Source organism: Nothobranchius furzeri, chromosome 15 (assembly GCF_043380555.1).
Source record: "Nothobranchius furzeri strain GRZ-AD chromosome 15, NfurGRZ-RIMD1, whole genome shotgun sequence".
NCBI lineage: Eukaryota > Metazoa > Chordata > Actinopteri > Cyprinodontiformes > Nothobranchiidae > Nothobranchius > Nothobranchius furzeri.
The window spans coordinates 17598868-17617987 of record NC_091755.1 but is presented as its reverse complement, the minus strand read 5'-3'; positions in this window follow the sequence as shown (position 1 = coordinate 17617987).

Below are 19120 nucleotides of genomic sequence, written 5' to 3'. Positions count from 1 at the left end.
TACAAACCATAAATGCTAATGACTTCATTCCTTTTAGTGGTAATGGGGGCTGCTAATTGGAGTACTCTAAAACAAACCTGACCTCTCTAGGATATTCAGAAGCCAAGTTATAAGCCCACAAAGGTGTAACTGGACTACTTCTTTAAAGTGACTCCAGGCCCGGTGACCTTTGGGACATGGTTTGACCCCCTTAGGAAAGTGCTATCATCATGAAACGTTCAGATCACTTACAATTCAATAGATTCTACCTTCCTGTAACGTTTCAGCCTGATTGTACCTTGTTTTCACACAAATGAACCCAGAATGAAGTGAAATTGTGCTTAGTGCAACATTATTCTGGGTGCCATTTAAAAACCATAAGTGCTAATGACTCCATTCCTTATTGTGGTTGTAGGGGCTGTTGATTGGAGTATACTAAAACAAACCTGATCTCTCTAGGACATTCAGAAGCCAAGTTATAAGCCTACAAATGTGTAACTGGACTACTTTAAATTGACACCAGATCCGGTGACCTTTGGGACATGGTTTGACCCCCTTAGGAAAGTGCTATCATCATGAAACGTTCAGATCACTTACAACTCAATAGATTCTACCTTCCTGTAACGTTTCAGCCTGATTGGACCTTGTTTTCACACAAATGGACCCAGAATGATGTGAAATTGTGCTTCGTGCAACATAATTCTGGGTGCCATTTACAAACCATAAGTGCTAATGACTCCATTCCTTTTTGTGGTTGTAGGGGCTGTTGATTGGAGTACACTAAAACAAACCTGATCTCTCTAGGACATTCAGAAGCCAAGTTATAAGCCCACAAATGTGTAACTGGACTACTTCTTTAAATTGACACCAGAACCGGTGATCTTTGGGACATGGTTTGACCCCCTTAGGAAAGTGCTATCATCATGAAACGTTCAGATCACTTACAACTCAGTAGATTCTACCTTCCTGTAACGTTTCAGCCTGATTGGACCTTGTTTTCACACAAATGAACCGAGAATGATGTGAAATTGTGCTTCGTGCAACATAATTCTGGGTGCCATTTAAAAATCATAAGTGCTAATGACTCCATTCCTTTTTGTGGTTGTAGGGGCTGTTGATTGGAGTACACTAAAACAACCATGACCTCTCTAGGACATTCAGAAGCCAAGTTATAAGCCCACAAATGTGTAACTGGACTACTTCTTTAAATTGACACCAGATCCGGTGACCTTTGGGACATGGTTTGACCCCCTTAGGAAAGTGCTATCATCATGAAACGTTCAGATCACTTACAACTCAATAGATTCTACCTTCCTGTAACGTTTCAGCCGGATTGGACCTTGTTTTCACACAAATGAACCCAGAATGATGTGAAATTGTGCTTCGTGCAACATAATTCTGGGTGCCATTTACAAACCATAAATGCTAATGACTCCATTCCTTTTTGTGGTTGTAGGGGCTGTTGATTCGAGTACATTAAAACAAACCTGATCTCTCTAGGACATTCAGAAGCCAAGTTATAAGCCCACAAAGGTGTAACTGGACTACTTATTTAAAGTGACACTTGGCCCGGTGACCTTTGGGACATGGTTTGACCCCCTATAGGAATGTGCGATCATCTTGAAACGTTCAGATCACTTACAACTCAATAGATTCTACCTTCTTGTAGCGTTTCAGCCGGATTGGACCTTGTTTTCACACAAATGGACCCAGAATGATGTGAAATTGTGCTTCGTGCAACATAATTCTGGGTGCCACTTACAAACCATAAGTGCTAATAACTCCATTCCTTTTTGGGCTTGTAGGGGCTGTTGATTGGAGTACATTAAAACAAACCTGATCTCTCTAGGACATTCAGAAGCCAAGTTATAAGCCCACAAATGTGTAACTGGACTACTTCTTTAAATTGACACCAGATCCAGTGACCTTTGGGACATGGTTTGACCCCCTTAGGAAAGTGCTATCATCATGAAACGTTCAGATCAGTTACAACTCAATAGATTCTACCTTCCTGTAACGTTTCAGCCTGATTGGACCTTGTTTTCACACAAATGAACCCAGAATGATGTGAAATTGTGCTTCGTGCAACATAATTCTGGGTGCCATTTAAAAACCATAAGTGCTAATGACTCCATTACTTTTTGTAGTTGTAGGGACTGTTGTTTGGAGTACACTAAAATAAACCTGATCTCTCTAGGACATTCAGAAGCCAAGTTATAAGCCCACAAATGTGTAACTGGACTACTTCTTTAAATTGACACCAGATCCGGTGACCTTTGGGACATGGTTTGACCCCCTTAGGAAAGTGCTATCATCATGAAACGTTCAGATCACTTACAATTCAATAGATTCTACCTTCCTGTAACGTTTCAGCCTGATTGTACCTTGTTTTCACACAAATGAACCCAGAATGAAGTGAAATTGTGCTTAGTGCAACATTATTCTGGGTGCCATTTAAAAACCATAAGTGCTAATGACTCCATTCCTTATTGTGGTTGTAGGGGCTGTTGATTGGAGTATACTAAAACAAACCTGATCTCTCTAGGACATTCAGAAGCCAAGTTATAAGCCTACAAATGTGTAACTGGACTACTTTAAATTGACACCAGATCCGGTGACCTTTGGGACATGGTTTGACCCCCTTAGGAAAGTGCTATCATCATGAAACGTTCAGATCACTTACAACTCAATAGATTCTACCTTCCTGTAACGTTTCAGCCTGATTGGACCTTGTTTTCACACAAATGGACCCAGAATGATGTGAAATTGTGCTTCGTGCAACATAATTCTGGGTGCCATTTACAAACCATAAGTGCTAATGACTCCATTCCTTTTTGTGGTTGTAGGGGCTGTTGATTGGAGTACACTAAAACAAACCTGATCTCTCTAGGACATTCAGAAGCCAAGTTATAAGCCCACAAATGTGTAACTGGACTACTTCTTTAAATTGACACCAGAACCGGTGATCTTTGGGACATGGTTTGACCCCCTTAGGAAAGTGCTATCATCATGAAACGTTCAGATCACTTACAACTCAGTAGATTCTACCTTCCTGTAACGTTTCAGCCTGATTGGACCTTGTTTTCACACAAATGAACCGAGAATGATGTGAAATTGTGCTTCGTGCAACATAATTCTGGGTGCCATTTAAAAATCATAAGTGCTAATGACTCCATTCCTTTTTGTGGTTGTAGGGGCTGTTGATTGGAGTACACTAAAACAACCATGACCTCTCTAGGACATTCAGAAGCCAAGTTATAAGCCCACAAATGTGTAACTGGACTACTTCTTTAAATTGACACCAGATCCGGTGACCTTTGGGACATGGTTTGACCCCCTTAGGAAAGTGCTATCATCATGAAACGTTCAGATCACTTACAACTCAATAGATTCTACCTTCCTGTAACGTTTCAGCCGGATTGGACCTTGTTTTCACACAAATGAACCCAGAATGATGTGAAATTGTGCTTCGTGCAACATAATTCTGGGTGCCATTTACAAACCATAAATGCTAATGACTCCATTCCTTTTTGTGGTTGTAGGGGCTGTTGATTCGAGTACATTAAAACAAACCTGATCTCTCTAGGACATTCAGAAGCCAAGTTATAAGCCCACAAAGGTGTAACTGGACTACTTATTTAAAGTGACACTTGGCCCGGTGACCTTTGGGACATGGTTTGACCCCCTATAGGAATGTGCGATCATCTTGAAACGTTCAGATCACTTACAACTCAATAGATTCTACCTTCTTGTAGCGTTTCAGCCGGATTGGACCTTGTTTTCACACAAATGGACCCAGAATGATGTGAAATTGTGCTTCGTGCAACATAATTCTGGGTGCCACTTACAAACCATAAGTGCTAATAACTCCATTCCTTTTTGGGCTTGTAGGGGCTGTTGATTGGAGTACATTAAAACAAACCTGATCTCTCTAGGACATTCAGAAGCCAAGTTATAAGCCCACAAATGTGTAACTGGACTACTTCTTTAAATTGACACCAGATCCAGTGACCTTTGGGACATGGTTTGACCCCCTTAGGAAAGTGCTATCATCATGAAACGTTCAGATCAGTTACAACTCAATAGATTCTACCTTCCTGTAACGTTTCAGCCTGATTGGACCTTGTTTTCACACAAATGAACCCAGAATGATGTGAAATTGTGCTTCGTGCAACATAATTCTGGGTGCCATTTAAAAACCATAAGTGCTAATGACTCCATTACTTTTTGTAGTTGTAGGGACTGTTGTTTGGAGTACACTAAAATAAACCTGATCTCTCTAGGACATTCAGAAGCCAAGTTATAAGCCCACAAATGTGTAACTGGACTACTTCTTTAAATTGACACCAGATCCGGTGACCTTTGGGACATGGTTTGACCCCCTTAGGAAAGTGCTATCATCATGAAACGTTCAGATCACTTACAACTCAATAGATTCTACCTTCCTGTAACGTTTCAGCCTGATTGGACCTTGTTTTCACACAAATGGACCCAGAATGATGTGAAATTGTGCTTCGTGCAACATAATTCTGGGTGCCATTTACAAACCATAAGTGCTAATGACTCCATTCCTTTTTGTGGTTGTAGGGGCTGTTGATTGGAGTACACTAAAACAAACCTGATCACTCTAGGACATTCAGAAGCCAAGTTATAAGCCCACAAATGTGTAACTGGACTACTTCTTTAAATTGACACCAGAACCGGTGATCTTTGGGACATGGTTTGACCCCCTTAGGAAAGTGCTATCATCATGAAACGTTCAGATCACTTACAACTCAGTAGATTCTACCTTCCTGTAACGTTTCAGCCTGATTGGACCTTGTTTTCACACAAATGAACCGAGAATGATGTGAAATTGTGCTTCGTGCAACATAATTCTGGGTGCCATTTAAAAACCATAAGTGCTAATGACTCCATTCCTTTTTGTGGTTGTAGGGGCTGTTGATTGGAGTACACTAAAACAACCATGACCTCTCTAGGACATTCAGAAGCCAAGTTATAAGCCCACAAATGTGTAACTGGACTATTTCTTTAAAGTGACACCAGATCCGGTGACCTTTGGGACATGGTTTGACCCCCTTAGGAAAGTGCGATCATCATGAAACGTTCAGATCACTTACAACTCAATAGATTCTACCTTCCTGTATTGTTTCAGCCTGATTGGACCTTGTTTTCACACAAATGAACCCAGAATGATGTGAAATTGTGCTTCGTGCAACATAATTCTGGGTGCCATTTAAAAACCATAAGTGCTAATGTCTCCATTCCTTTTTGTGGTTGTAGGGGCTGTTGATTGGAGTACACTAAAGCAAACCTGATCGCTCTAGGACATTCAGAAGCCAAGTTATAAGCCCACAAATGTGTAACTGGACTACTTCTTTAAATTGACACCAGATCCGGTGACCTTTGGGACATGGTTTGACCCCCTTAGGAAAGTGCTATCATCATGAAACGTTCAGATCACTTACAACTCAATAGATTCTACCTTCCTGTATTGTTTCAGCCGGATTGGACCTTGTTTTCACACAAATGAACCCAGAATGATGTGAAATTGTGCTTCGTGCAACATAATTCTGGGTGCCATTTACAAACCATAAATGCTAATGACTCCATTCCTTTTTGTGGTTGTAGGGGCTGTTGATTCGAGTACATTAAAACAAACCTGATCTCTCTAGGACATTCAGAAGCCAAGTTATAAGACCACAAAGGTGTAACTGGACTACTTATTTAAAGTGACACTTGGCCCGGTGACCTTTGGGACATGGTTTGACCCCCTATAGGAATGTGCGATCATCTTGAAACGTTCAGATCACTTACAACTCAATAGATTCTACCTTCTTGTAGCGTTTCAGCCGGATTGGACCTTGTTTTCACACAAATGGACCCAGAATGATGTGAAATTGTGCTTCGTGCAACATAATTCTGGGTGCCACTTACAAACCATAAGTGCTAATGACTCCATTCCTTTTTGGGCTTGTAGGGGCTGTTGATTGGAGTACATTAAAACAAACCTGATCTCTCTAGGACATTCAGAAGCCAAGTTATAAGCCCACAAATGTGTAACTGGACTACTTCTTTAAATTGACACCAGATCCAGTGACCTTTGGGACATGGTTTGACCCCCTTAGGAAAGTGCTATCATCATGAAACGTTCAGATCAGTTACAACTCAATAGATTCTACCTTCCTGTAACGTTTCAGCCTGATTGGACCTTGTTTTCACACAAATGAACCCAGAATGATGTGAAATTGTGCTTCGTGCAACATAATTCTGGGTGCCATTTAAAAACCATAAGTGCTAATGACTCCATTACTTTTTGTAGTTGTAGGGACTGTTGTTTGGAGTACACTAAAATAAACCTGATCTCTCTAGGACATTCAGAAGCCAAGTTATAAGCCCACAAATGTGTAACTGGACTACTTCTTTAAATTGACACCAGATCCGGTGACCTTTGGGACATGGTTTGACCCCCTTAGGAAAGTGCTATCATCATGAAACGTTCAGATCACTTACAACTCAATAGATTCTACCTTCCTGTAACGTTTCAGCCTGATTGGACCTTGTTTTCACACAAATGGACCCAGAATGATGTGAAATTGTGCTTCGTGCAACATAATTCTGGGTGCCATTTACAAACCATAAGTGCTAATGACTCCATTCCTTTTTGTGGTTGTAGGGGCTGTTGATTGGAGTACACTAAAACAAACCTAACCTCTCTAGGACATTCAGAAGCCAAGTTATAAGCCCACAAAGGTGTAACTGGACTACTTCTTTAAAGTGACACCAGGCCCGGTGACCTTTGGGACATGGTTTTACCCCCTATAGGAATGTGCGATCATCTTGAAATGTTCAGATCACTTACAACTCAATAGATTCTACCTTCTTGTAGCGTTTCAGCCCGATTGGACCTTGTTTTCACACAAATGGACCCAGAATGATGTGAAATTGTGCTTCGTGCAACATAATTCTGGGTGCCATTTACAAACCATAAGTGCTAATGACTCCATTCCTTTTTGTAGTTGTAGGGACTGTTGTTTGGAGTACACTAAAATAAACCTGATCTCTCTAGGACATTCAGAAGCCAAGTTATAAGCCCACAAATGTGTAACTGGACTACTTCTTTAAATTGACACCAGATCCGGTGATCTTTGGGACATGGTTTGACCCCCTTAGGAAAGTGCTATCATCATGAAACGTTCAGATCACTTACAACTCAGTAGATTCTACCTTCCTGTAACGTTTCAGCCTGATTGGACCTTGTTTTCACACAAATGAACCCAGAATGATGTGAAATTGTGCTTCGTGCAACATAATTCTGGGTGCCATTTAAAAACCATAAGTGCTAATGACTCCATTCCTTTTTGTGGTTGTAGGGGCTGTTGATTGGAGTACACTAAAACAACCATGACCTCTCTAGGACATTCAGAAGCCAAGTTATAAGCCCACAAATGTGTAACTGGACTACTTCTTTAAAGTGACACCAGATCCGGTGACCTTTGGGACATGGTTTGACCCCCTTAGGAAAGTGCGATCATCATGAAAAGTTCAGATCACTTACAACTCAATAGATTCTACCTTCCTGTATTGTTTCAGCCTGATTGGACCTTGTTTTCACACAAATGAACCCAGAATGATGTGAAATTGTGCTTCGTGCAACATAATTCTGGGTGCCATTTAAAAACCATAAGTGCTAATGTCTCCATTCCTTTTTGTGGTTGTAGGGGCTGTTGATTGGAGTACACTAAAGCAAACCTGATCGCTCTAGGACATTCAGAAGCCAAGTTATAAGCCCACAAATGTGTAACTGGACTACTTCTTTAAATTGACACCAGATCCGGTGACCTTTGGGACATGGTTTGACCCCCTTAGGAAAGTGCTATCATCATGAAACGTTCAGATAACTTACAACTCAATAGATTCTACATTCCTGTAACGTTTCAGCCGGATTGGACCTTGTTTTCACACAAATGAACCCAGAATGATGTGAAATTGTGCTTCGTGCAACATAATTCTGGGTGCCATTTACAAACCATAAATGCTAATGACTCCATTCCTTTTTGTGGTTGTAGGGGCTGTTGATTGGAGTACATTAAAACAAACCTGATCTCTCTAGGACATTCAGAAGCCAAGTTATAAGCCCACAAAGGTGTAACTGGACTACTTCTTTAAAGTGACACCAGGCCCGGTGACCTTTGGGACATGGTTTTACCCCCTATAGGAATGTGCGATCATCTTGAAATGTTCAGATCACTTACAACTCAATAGATTCTACCTTCTTGTAGCGTTTCAGCCTGATTGGACCTTGTTTTCACACAAATGGACCCAGAATGATGTGAAATTGTGCTTCGTGCAACATAATTCTGGGTGCCATTTACAAACCATAAGTGCTAATGACTCCATTCCTTTTTGTGGTTGTAGGGGCTGTTGATTGGAGTACAACAAAAAAAACCTGATCTCTCTAGGACATTCAGAAGCCAAGTTATAAGCCCACAAATGTGTAACTGGACTACTTCTTTAAATTGACACCAGATCCGGTGATCTTTGGGACATGGTTTGACCCCCTTAGGAAAGTGCTTTCATCATGAAACGTTCAGATCACTTACAACTCAGTAGATTCTACCTTCCTGTAACGTTTCAGCCTGATTGGACCTTGTTTTCACACAAATGAACCCAGAATGATGTGAAATTGTGCTTCGTGCAACATAATTCTGGGTGCCATTTAAAAACCATAAGTGCTAATGACTCCATTCCTTTTTGTGGTTGTAGGGGCTGTTGATTGGAGTACACTAAAACAACCCTGACCTCTCTAGGACATTCAGAAGCCAAGTTATAAGCCCACAAATGTGTAACTGGACTACTTCTTTAAAGTGACACCAGATCTGGTGACCTTTGGGACATGGTTTGACCCCCTTAGGAAAGTGCGATCATCATGAAACATTCAGATCACTTACAACTAAATAGATTCTACCTTTCTGTATTGTTTCAGCCTGATTGGACCTTGTTTTCACACAAATGAACCCAGAATGATGTGAAATTGTGCTTCGTGCAACATAATTCTGGGTGCCATTTAAAAACCATAAGTGCTAATGACTCCATTCCTTTTTGTGGTTGTAGGGGCTGTTGATTGGAGTATACTAAAACAAACCTGATCTCTCTAGGACATTCAGAAGCCAAGTTATAAGCCCACAAATGTGTAACTGGACTACTTCTTTAGACACCAGATCGGGTGACCTTTGGGACATGGTTTGACCCCCTTAGGGAAGTGCTATCATCATGAAACGTTCAGATCACTTACAACTTAATAGATTCTACCTTCCTGTAATGTTTCAGCCTAATTGGACCTTGTTTTCACACAAATGGACCCAGAATGATGTGAAATTGTGCTTCGTGCAACATAATTCTGGGTGACATTTACAAACCATAAGTGCTAATGACTCCATTCCTTTTTGTGGTTGTAGGGGCTGTTGATTGGAGTACACTAAAACAAACCTGATCTCTCTAGGACATTCAGAAGCCAAGTTATAAGCCCACAAATGTGTAACTGGACTACTTTAAATTGACACCAGATCCGGTGACTTTTGGGACATGGTTTGACCCCCTTAGGAAAGTGCTATCATCATGAAACGTTCAGATCACTTACAACTCAATAGATTCTACCTTCCTGTAACGTTTCAGCCTGACTGGACCTTGTTTTCACACAAATGAACCCAGAATGATGTGAAATTGTGCTTCGTGCAACATAATTCTGGGTGCCATTTAAAAACCATAAGTGCTAATGACTCCATTCCTTTTTGTGGTTGTAGGGGCTGTTGATTGGAGTACACTAAAACAAACCTGATCGCTCTAGGACATTCAGAAGCCAAGTTATAAGCCCACAAATGTGTAACTGGACTACTTCTTTAAATTGACACCAGATCCGATGACCTTTGGGACATGGTTTGACCCCCTTAGGAAAGTGCTATCATCATGAAACGTTCAGATCACTTACAACTCAATAGATTCTACCTTCCTGTAACATATCAGCCTGATTGGACCTTGTTTTCATACAAATGAACCCAGAATGATGTGAAATTGTGCTTCGTGCAACGTAATTCTGGGTGCCATTTACAAACCATAAGTGCTAATGACTCCATTCCTTTTTGTGGTTGTAGGGGCTTTTGATTAGAGTACACTAAAACAAACCTAACCTCTCTAGGACATTCAGAAGCCAAGTTATAAGCCCACAAAGGTGTAACTGGACTACTTCTTTAAAGTGACACCAGGCCCGGTGACATTTGGGACATGGTTTGACCCCCTATAGGCATGTGCGATCATCTTGAAACGTTCAGATCACTTACAACTCAATAGATTCTACCTTCCTGTATTGTTTCAGCCTGATTGGACCTTGTTTTTACACAAATGAACCCATAATGATGTGAAATTGTGCTTCGTGCAACATAATTCTGGGTGCCATTTACAAACCATAAGTGCTAATGTCTCCATTCCTTTTTGTGGTTGTAGGGGCTGTTGATTGGAGTACCCTTAAACAAACCTGATCGCTCTAGGACATTCAAAAGCCAAGGTTTAAGCCCACAAATGTGTAACTGGACTACTTCTTTAAATTCACACCAGATCTGGTGACCTTTGGGACATGGTTTGACCCCCTTAGGAAAGTGCTATCATCATGAAACGTTCAGATCACTTACAACTTAATAGATTCTACCTTCCTGTAACGTTTCAGCCTGATTGGACCTTGTTTTAACACAAATGGACCCAGAATGATGTGAAATTGTGCTACGTGCAACATAATTCTGGGTGCCATTTACAAACCATAAGTGCTAATGACTCCATTCCTTTTTGTGGTTGTAGGGGCTGTTGATTGGAGTATACTAAAACAAACCTGATCTCTCTAGGACATTCAGAAGCCAAGTTATAAGCCTACAAATGTGTAACTGGACTACTTTAAATTGACACCAGATCCGGTGACCTTTGGGACATGGTTTGACCCCCTTAGGAAAGTGCTATCATCATGAAACGTTCAGATCACTTACAACTCAATAGCTTCTACCTTCCTGTATTGTTTCAGCCTGATTGGACCTTGTTTTCACACAAATGAACCCAGAATGATGTGAAATTGTGCTTCGTGCAACATAATTCTGGGTGCCATTTAAAAACCATAAGTGCTAATGTCTCCATTCCTTTTTGTGGTTGTAGGGGCTTTTGATTGGAGTACACTAAAGCAAACCTGATCGCTCTAGGACATTCAGAAGCCAAGTTATAAGCCCACAAATGTGTAACTGGACTACTTCTTTAAATTGACACCAGATCCGGTGACCTTTGGGACATGGTTTGACCCCCTTAGGAAAGTGCTATCATCATGAAACGTTCAGATCACTTACAACTCAATAGATTCTACCTTCCTGTAACGTTTCAGCCGGATTGGACCTTGTTTTCACACAAATGAACCCAGAATGATGTGAAATTGTGCTTCGTGCAACATAATTCTGGGTGCCATTTACAAACCATAAATGCTAATGACTCCATTCCTTTTTGTGGTTGTAGGGGCTGTTGATTCGAGTACATTAAAACAAACCTGATCTCGCTAGGACATTCAGAAGCCAAGTTATAAGCCCACAAAGGTGTAACTGGACTACTTCTTTAAAGTGACACTTGGCCCGGTGACCTTTGGGACATGGTTTGACCCCCTATAGGAATGTGCGATCATCTTGAAACGTTCAGATCACTTACAACTCAATAGATTCTACCTTCTTGTAGCGTTTCAGCCGGATTGGACCTTGTTTTCACACAAATGGACCCAGAATGATGTGAAATTGTGCTTCGTGCAACATAATTCTGGGTGCCACTTACAAACCATAAGTGCTAATGACTCTATTCCTTTTTGGGCTTGTAGGGGCTGTTGATTGGAGTACATTAAAACAAACCTGATCTCTCTAGGACATTCAGAAGCCAAGTTATAAGCCCACAAATGTGTAACTGGACTACTTCTTTAAATTGACACCAGATCCAGTGACCTTTGGGACATGGTTTGACCCCCTTAGGAAAGTGCTATCATCATGAAACGTTCAGATCAGTTACAACTCAATAGATTCTACCTTCCTGTAACGTTTCAGCCTGATTGGACCTTGTTTTCACACAAATGAACCCAGAATGATGTGAAATTGTGCTTCGTGCAACATAATTCTGGGTGCCATTTAAAAACCATAAGTGCTAATGACTCCATTCCTTTTTGTAGTTGTAGGGACTGTTGTTTGGAGTACACTAAAATAAACCTGATCTCTCTAGGACATTCAGAAGTCAAGTTATAAGCCCACAAATGTGTAACTGGACTACTTCTTTAAATTGACACCAGATCCGGTGACCTTTGGGACATGGTTTGACCCTCTTAGGAAAGTGCTATCATCATGAAACGTTCAGATCACTTACAACTCAATAGATTCTACCTTCCTGTAACGTTTCAGCCTGATTGGACCTTGTTTTCACACAAATGGACCCAGAATGATGTGAAATTGTGCTTCGTTCAACATAATTCTGGGTGCCATTTACAAACCATAAGTGCTAATGACTCCATTCCTTTTTGTGGTTGTAGGGGCTGTTGATTGGAGTACACTAAAACAAACCTAACCTCTCTAGGACATTCAGAAGCCAAGTTATAAGCCCACAAAGGTGTAACTGGACTACTTCTTTAAAGTGACACCAGGCCCGGTGACCTTTGGGACATGGTTTTACCCCCTATAGGAATGTGCGATCATCTTGAAATGTTCAGATCACTTACAACTCAATAGATTCTACCTTCTTGTAGCGTTTCAGCCTGATTGGACCTTGTTTTCACACAAATGGACCCAGAATGATGTGAAATTGTGCTTCGTGCAACATAATTCTGGGTGCCATTTACAAACCATAAGTGCTAATGACTCCATTCCTTTTTGTGGTTGTAGGGGCTGTTGATTGGAGTACACTAAAACAAACCTGATCTCTCTAGGACATTCAGAAGCCAAGTTATAAGCCCACAAATGTGTAACTGGACTACTTCTTTAAATTGACACCAGATCCGGTGATCTTTGGGACATGGTTTGACCCCCTTAGGAAAGTGCTATCATCATGAAACGTTCAGATCACTTACAACTCAGTAGATTCTACCTTCCTGTAACGTTTCAGCCTGATTGGACCTTGTTTTCACACAAATGAACCCAGAATGATGTGAAATTGTGCTTCGTGCAACATAATTCTGGGTGCCATTTAAAAACCATAAGTGCTAATGACTCCATTCCTTTTTGTGGTTGTAGGGGCTGTTGATTGGAGTACACTAAAACAACCATGACCTCTCTAGGACATTCAGAAGCCAAGTTATAAGCCCACAAATGTGTAACTGGACTACTTCTTTAAAGTGACACCAGATCCGGTGACCTTTGGGACATGGTTTGACCCCCTTAGGAAAGTGCGATCATCATGAAAAGTTCAGATCACTTACAACTCAATAGATTCTACCTTCCTGTATTGTTTCAGCCTGATTGGACCTTGTTTTCACACAAATGAACCCAGAATGATGTGAAATTGTGCTTCGTGCAACATAATTCTGGGTGCCATTTAAAAACCATAAGTGCTAATGTCTCCATTCCTTTTTGTGGATGTAGGGGCTGTTGATTGGAGTACACTAAAGCAAACCTGATCGCTCTAGGACATTCAGAAGCCAAGTTATAAGCCCACAAATGTGTAACTGGACTACTTCTTTAAATTGACACCAGATCCGGTGACCTTTGGGACATGGTTTGACCCCCTTAGGAAAGTGCTATCATCATGAAACGTTCAGATCACTTACAACTCAATAGATTCTACCTTCCTGTAACGTTTCAGCCTGATTGGACCTTGTTTTCACACAAATGGACCCAGAATGATGTGAAATTGTGCTTCGTGCAACATAATTCTGGGTGCCATTTACAAACCATAAGTGCTAATGACTCCATTCCTTTTTGTGGTTGTAGGGGCTGTTGATTGGAGTACACTAAAACAAACCTAACCTCTCTAGGACATTCAGAAGCCAAGTTATAAGCCCACAAAGGTGTAACTGGACTACTTCTTTAAAGTGACACCAGGCCCGGTGACCTTTGGGACATGGTTTTACCCCCTATAGGAATGTGCGATCATCTTGAAATGTTCAGATCACTTACAACTCAATAGATTCTACCTTCTTGTAGCGTTTCATTCCGATTGGACCTTGTTTTCACAGAAATGGACCCAGAATGATGTGAAATTGTGCTTCGTGCAACATAATTCTGGGTGCCATTTACAAACCATAAGTGCTAATGACTACATTCCTTTTTGTGGTTGTAGGGGCTGTTGATTGGAGTACACTAAAACAAACCTGATCTCTCTAGGACATTCAGAAGCCAAGTTATAAGCCCACAAATGTGTAACTGGACTACTTCTTTAAATTGACACCAGATCCGGTGATCTTTGGGACATGGTTTGACCCCCTTAGGAAAGTGCTATCATCATGAAACGTTCAGATCACTTACAACTCAGTAGATTCTACCTTCCTGTAACGTTTCAGCCTGATTGGACCTTGTTTTCACACAAATGAACCCAGAATGATGTGAAATTGTGCTTCGTGCAACATAATTCTGGGTGCCATTTACAAACCATAAATGCTAATGACTCCATTCCTTTTTGTGGTTGTAGGGGCTGTTGATTGGAGTACACTAAAACAAACCTGATCTCTCTAGGACATTCAGAAGCCAAGTTATAAGCCCACAAATGTGTAACTGGACTACTTCTTTAAATTGACACCAGATCCGGTGATCTTTGGGACATGGTTTGACCCCCTTAGGAAAGTGCTATCATCATGAAACGTTCAGATCACTTACAACTCAGTAGATTCTACCTTCCTGTAACGTTTCAGCCTGATTGGACCTTGTTTTCACACAAATGAACCCAGAATGATGTGAAATTGTGCTTCGTGCAACATAATTCTGGGTGCCATTTAAAAACCATAAGTGCTAATGACTCCATTCCTTTTTGTGGTTGTAGGGGCTGTTGATTGGAGTACACTAAAACAACCATGACCTCTCTAGGACATTCAGAAGCCAAGTTATAAGCCCACAAATGTGTAACTGGACTACTTCTTTAAAGTGACACCAGATCCGGTGACCTTTGGGACATGGTTTGACCCCCTTAGGAAAGTGCGATCATCATGAAAAGTTCAGATCACTTACAACTCAATAGATTCTACCTTCCTGTATTGTTTCAGCCTGATTGGACCTTGTTTTCACACAAATGAACCCAGAATGATGTGAAATTGTGCTTCGTGCAACATAATTCTGGGTGCCATTTAAAAACCATAAGTGCTAATGTCTCCATTCCTTTTTGTGGTTGTAGGGGCTGTTGATTGGAGTACACTAAAGCAAACCTGATCGCTCTAGGACATTCAGAAGCCAAGTTATAAGCCCACAAATGTGTAACTGGACTACTTCTTTAAATTGACACCAGATCCGGTGACCTTTGGGACATGGTTTGACCCCCTTAGGAAAGTGCTATCATCATGAAACGTTCAGATCACTTACAACTCAATAGATTCTACCTTCCTGTAACGTTTCAGCCGGATTGGACCTTGTTTTCACACAAATGAACCCAGAATGATGTGAAATTGTGCTTCGTGCAACATAATTCTGGGTGCCATTTACAAACCATAAATGCTAATGACTCCATTCCTTTTTGTGGTTGTAGGGGCTGTTGATTGGGGTACATTAAAACAAACCTGATCTCTCTAGGACATTCAGAAGCCAAGTTATAAGCCCACAAAGGTGTAACTGGACTACTTCTTTAAAGTGACACCAGGCCCGGTGACCTTTGGGACATGGTTTTACCCCCTATAGGAATGTGCGATCATCTTGAAATGTTCAGATCACTTACAACTCAATAGATTCTACCTTCTTGTAGCGTTTCAGCCTGATTGGACCTTGTTTTCACACAAATGGACCCAGAATGATGTGAAATTGTGCTTCGTGCAACATAATTCTGGGTGCCATTTACAAACCAAAAGTGCTAATGACTCCATTCCTTTTTGTGGTTGTAGGGGCTGTTGATTGGAGTACACTAAAACAAACCTGATCTCTCTAGGACATTCAGAAGCCAAGTTATAAGCCCACAAATGTGTAACTGGACTACTTCTTTAAATTGACACCAGATCCGGTGATCTTTGGGACATGGTTTGACCCCCTTAGGAAAGTGCTATCATCATGAAACGTTCAGATCAATTACAACTCAGTAGATTCTACCTTCCTGTAACGTTTCAGCCTGATTGGACCTTGTTTTCACACAAATGAACCCAGAATGATGTGAAATTGTGCTTCGTGCAACATAATTCTGGGTGCCATTTAAAAACCATAAGTGCTAATGACTCCATTCCTTTTTGTGGTTGTAGGGGCTGTTGATTGGAGTACACTAAAACAACCCTGACCTCTCTAGGACATTCAGAAGCCAAGTTATAAGCCCACAAATGTGTAACTGGACTACTTCTTTAAAGTGACACCAGATCTGGTGACCTTTGGGACATGGTTTGACCCCCTTAGGAAAGTGCGATCATCATGAAACATTCAGATCACTTACAACTAAATAGATTCTACCTTCCTGTATTGTTTCAGCCTGATTGGACCTTGTTTTCACACAAATGAACCCAGAATGATGTGAAATTGTGCTTCGTGCAACATAATTCTGGGTGCCATTTAAAAACCATAAGTGCTAATGACTCCATTCCTTTTTGTGGTTGTAGGGGCTGTTTATTGGAGTACACTAAAACAACCCTGACCTCTCTAGGACATTCAGAAGCCAAGTTATAAGCCCACAAATGTGTAACTGGACTACTTCTTTAAAGTGACACCAGATCTGGTGACCTTTGGGACATGGTTTGACCCCCTTAGGAAAGTGCGATCATCATGAAACATTCAGATCACTTACAACTAAATAGATTCTACCTTCCTGTATTGTTTCAGCCTGATTGGACCTTGTTTTCACACAAATGAACCCAGAATGATGTGAAATTGTGCTTCGTGCAACATAATTCTGGGTGCCATTTAAAAACCATAAGTGCTAATGTCTCCATTCCTTTTTGTGGTTGTAGGGGCTGTTGATTGGAGTACACTAAAGCAAACCTGATCGCTCTAGGACATTCAGAAGCCAAGTTATAAGCCCACAAATGTGTAACTGGACTACTTCTTTAAATTGACACCAGATCCGGTGACCTTTGGGACATGGTTTGACCCCCTTAGGAAAGTGCTATCATCATGAAACGTTCAGATCACTTACAACTCAATAGATTCTACCTTCCTGTAACGTTTCAGCCTGATTGGACCTTGTTTTCACACAAATGAACCCAGAATGATGTGAAATTGTGCTTCGTGCAACATAATTCTGGGTGCCATTTAAAAACCATAAGTGCTAATGACTCCATTCCTTTTTGTGGTTGTAGGGGCTGTTGATTGGAGTATACTAAAACAAACCTGATCTCTCTAGGACATTCAGAAGCCAAGTTATAAGCCCACAAATGTGTAACTGGACTACTTCTTTAGACACCAGATCGGGTGACCTTTGGGACATGGTTTGACCCCCTTAGGGAAGTGCTATCATCATGAAACGTTCAGATCACTTACAACTTAATAGATTCTACCTTCCTGTAATGTTTCAGCCTGATTGGACCTTGTTTTCACACAAATGGACCCAGAATGATGTGAAATTGTGCTTCGTGCAACATAATTCTGGGTGCCATTTACAAACCATAAGTGCTAATGACTCCATTCCTTTTTGTGGTTGTAGGGGCTGTTGATTGGAGTACACTAAAACAAACCTGATCTCTCTAGGACATTCAGAAGCCAAGTTATAAGCCCACAAATGTGTAACTGGACTACTTCTTTAAATTGACACCAGATCCGGTGACCTTTGGGACATGGTTTGACCCCCTTAGGAAAGTGCTATCATCATGAAACGTTCAGATCACTTACAACTCAATAGATTCTACCTTCCTGTAACGTTTCAGCCTGACTGGACCTTGTTTTCACACAAATGAACCCAGAATGATGTGAAATTGTGCTTCGTGCAACATAATTCTGGGTGCCATTTAAAAACCATAAGTGCTAATGACTCCATTCCTTTTTGTGGTTGTAGGGGCTGTTGATTCGAGTACACTAAAACAAACCTGATTGCTCTAGGACATTCAGAAGCCAAGTTATAAGCCCACAAATGTGTAACTGGACTACTTCTTTAAATTGACACCAGATCCGGTGACCTTTGGGACATGGTTTGACCCCCTTAGGAAAGTGCTATCATCATGAAACGTTCAGATCACTTACAACTCAATAGATTCTACCTTCCTGTAACATTTCAGCCTGATTGGACCTTGTTTTCATACAAATGAACCCAGAATGATGTGAAATTGTGCTTCGTGCAACGTAATTCTGGGTGCCATTTACAAACCATAAGTGCTAATGACTCCATTCCTTTTTGTGGTTGTAGGGGCTTTTGATTAGAGTACACTAAAACAAACCTAACCTCTCTAGGACATTCAGAAGCCAAGTTATAAGCCCACAAAGGTGTAACTGGACTACTTCTTTAAAGTGACACCAGGCCCGGTGACATTTGGGACATGGTTTGACCCCCTATAGGCATGTGCGATCATCTTGAAACGTTCAGATCACTTACAACTCAATAGATTCTACCTTCCTGTATTGTTTCAGCCTGATTGGACCTTGTTTTTACACAAATGAACCCAGAATGATGTGAAATTGTGCTTTGTGCAACATAATTCTGGGTGCCATTTACAAACCATAAGTGCTAATGTCTCCATTCCTTTTTGTGGTTGTAGGGGCTGTTGATTGGAGTACCCTTAAACAAACCTGATCGCTCTAGGACATTCAGAAGCCAAGGTTTAAGCCCACAAATGTGTAACTGGACTACTTCTTTAAATTCACACCAGATCTGGTGACCTTTGGGACATGGTTTGACCCCCTTAGGAAAGTGCTATCATCATGAAACGTTCAGATCACTTACAACGCAATAGATTCTACCTTCCTGTAACGTTTCAGCCTGATTGGACCTTGTTTTCACACAAATGAACCCAGAATGATGTGAAATTGTGCTTCGTGCAACATAATTC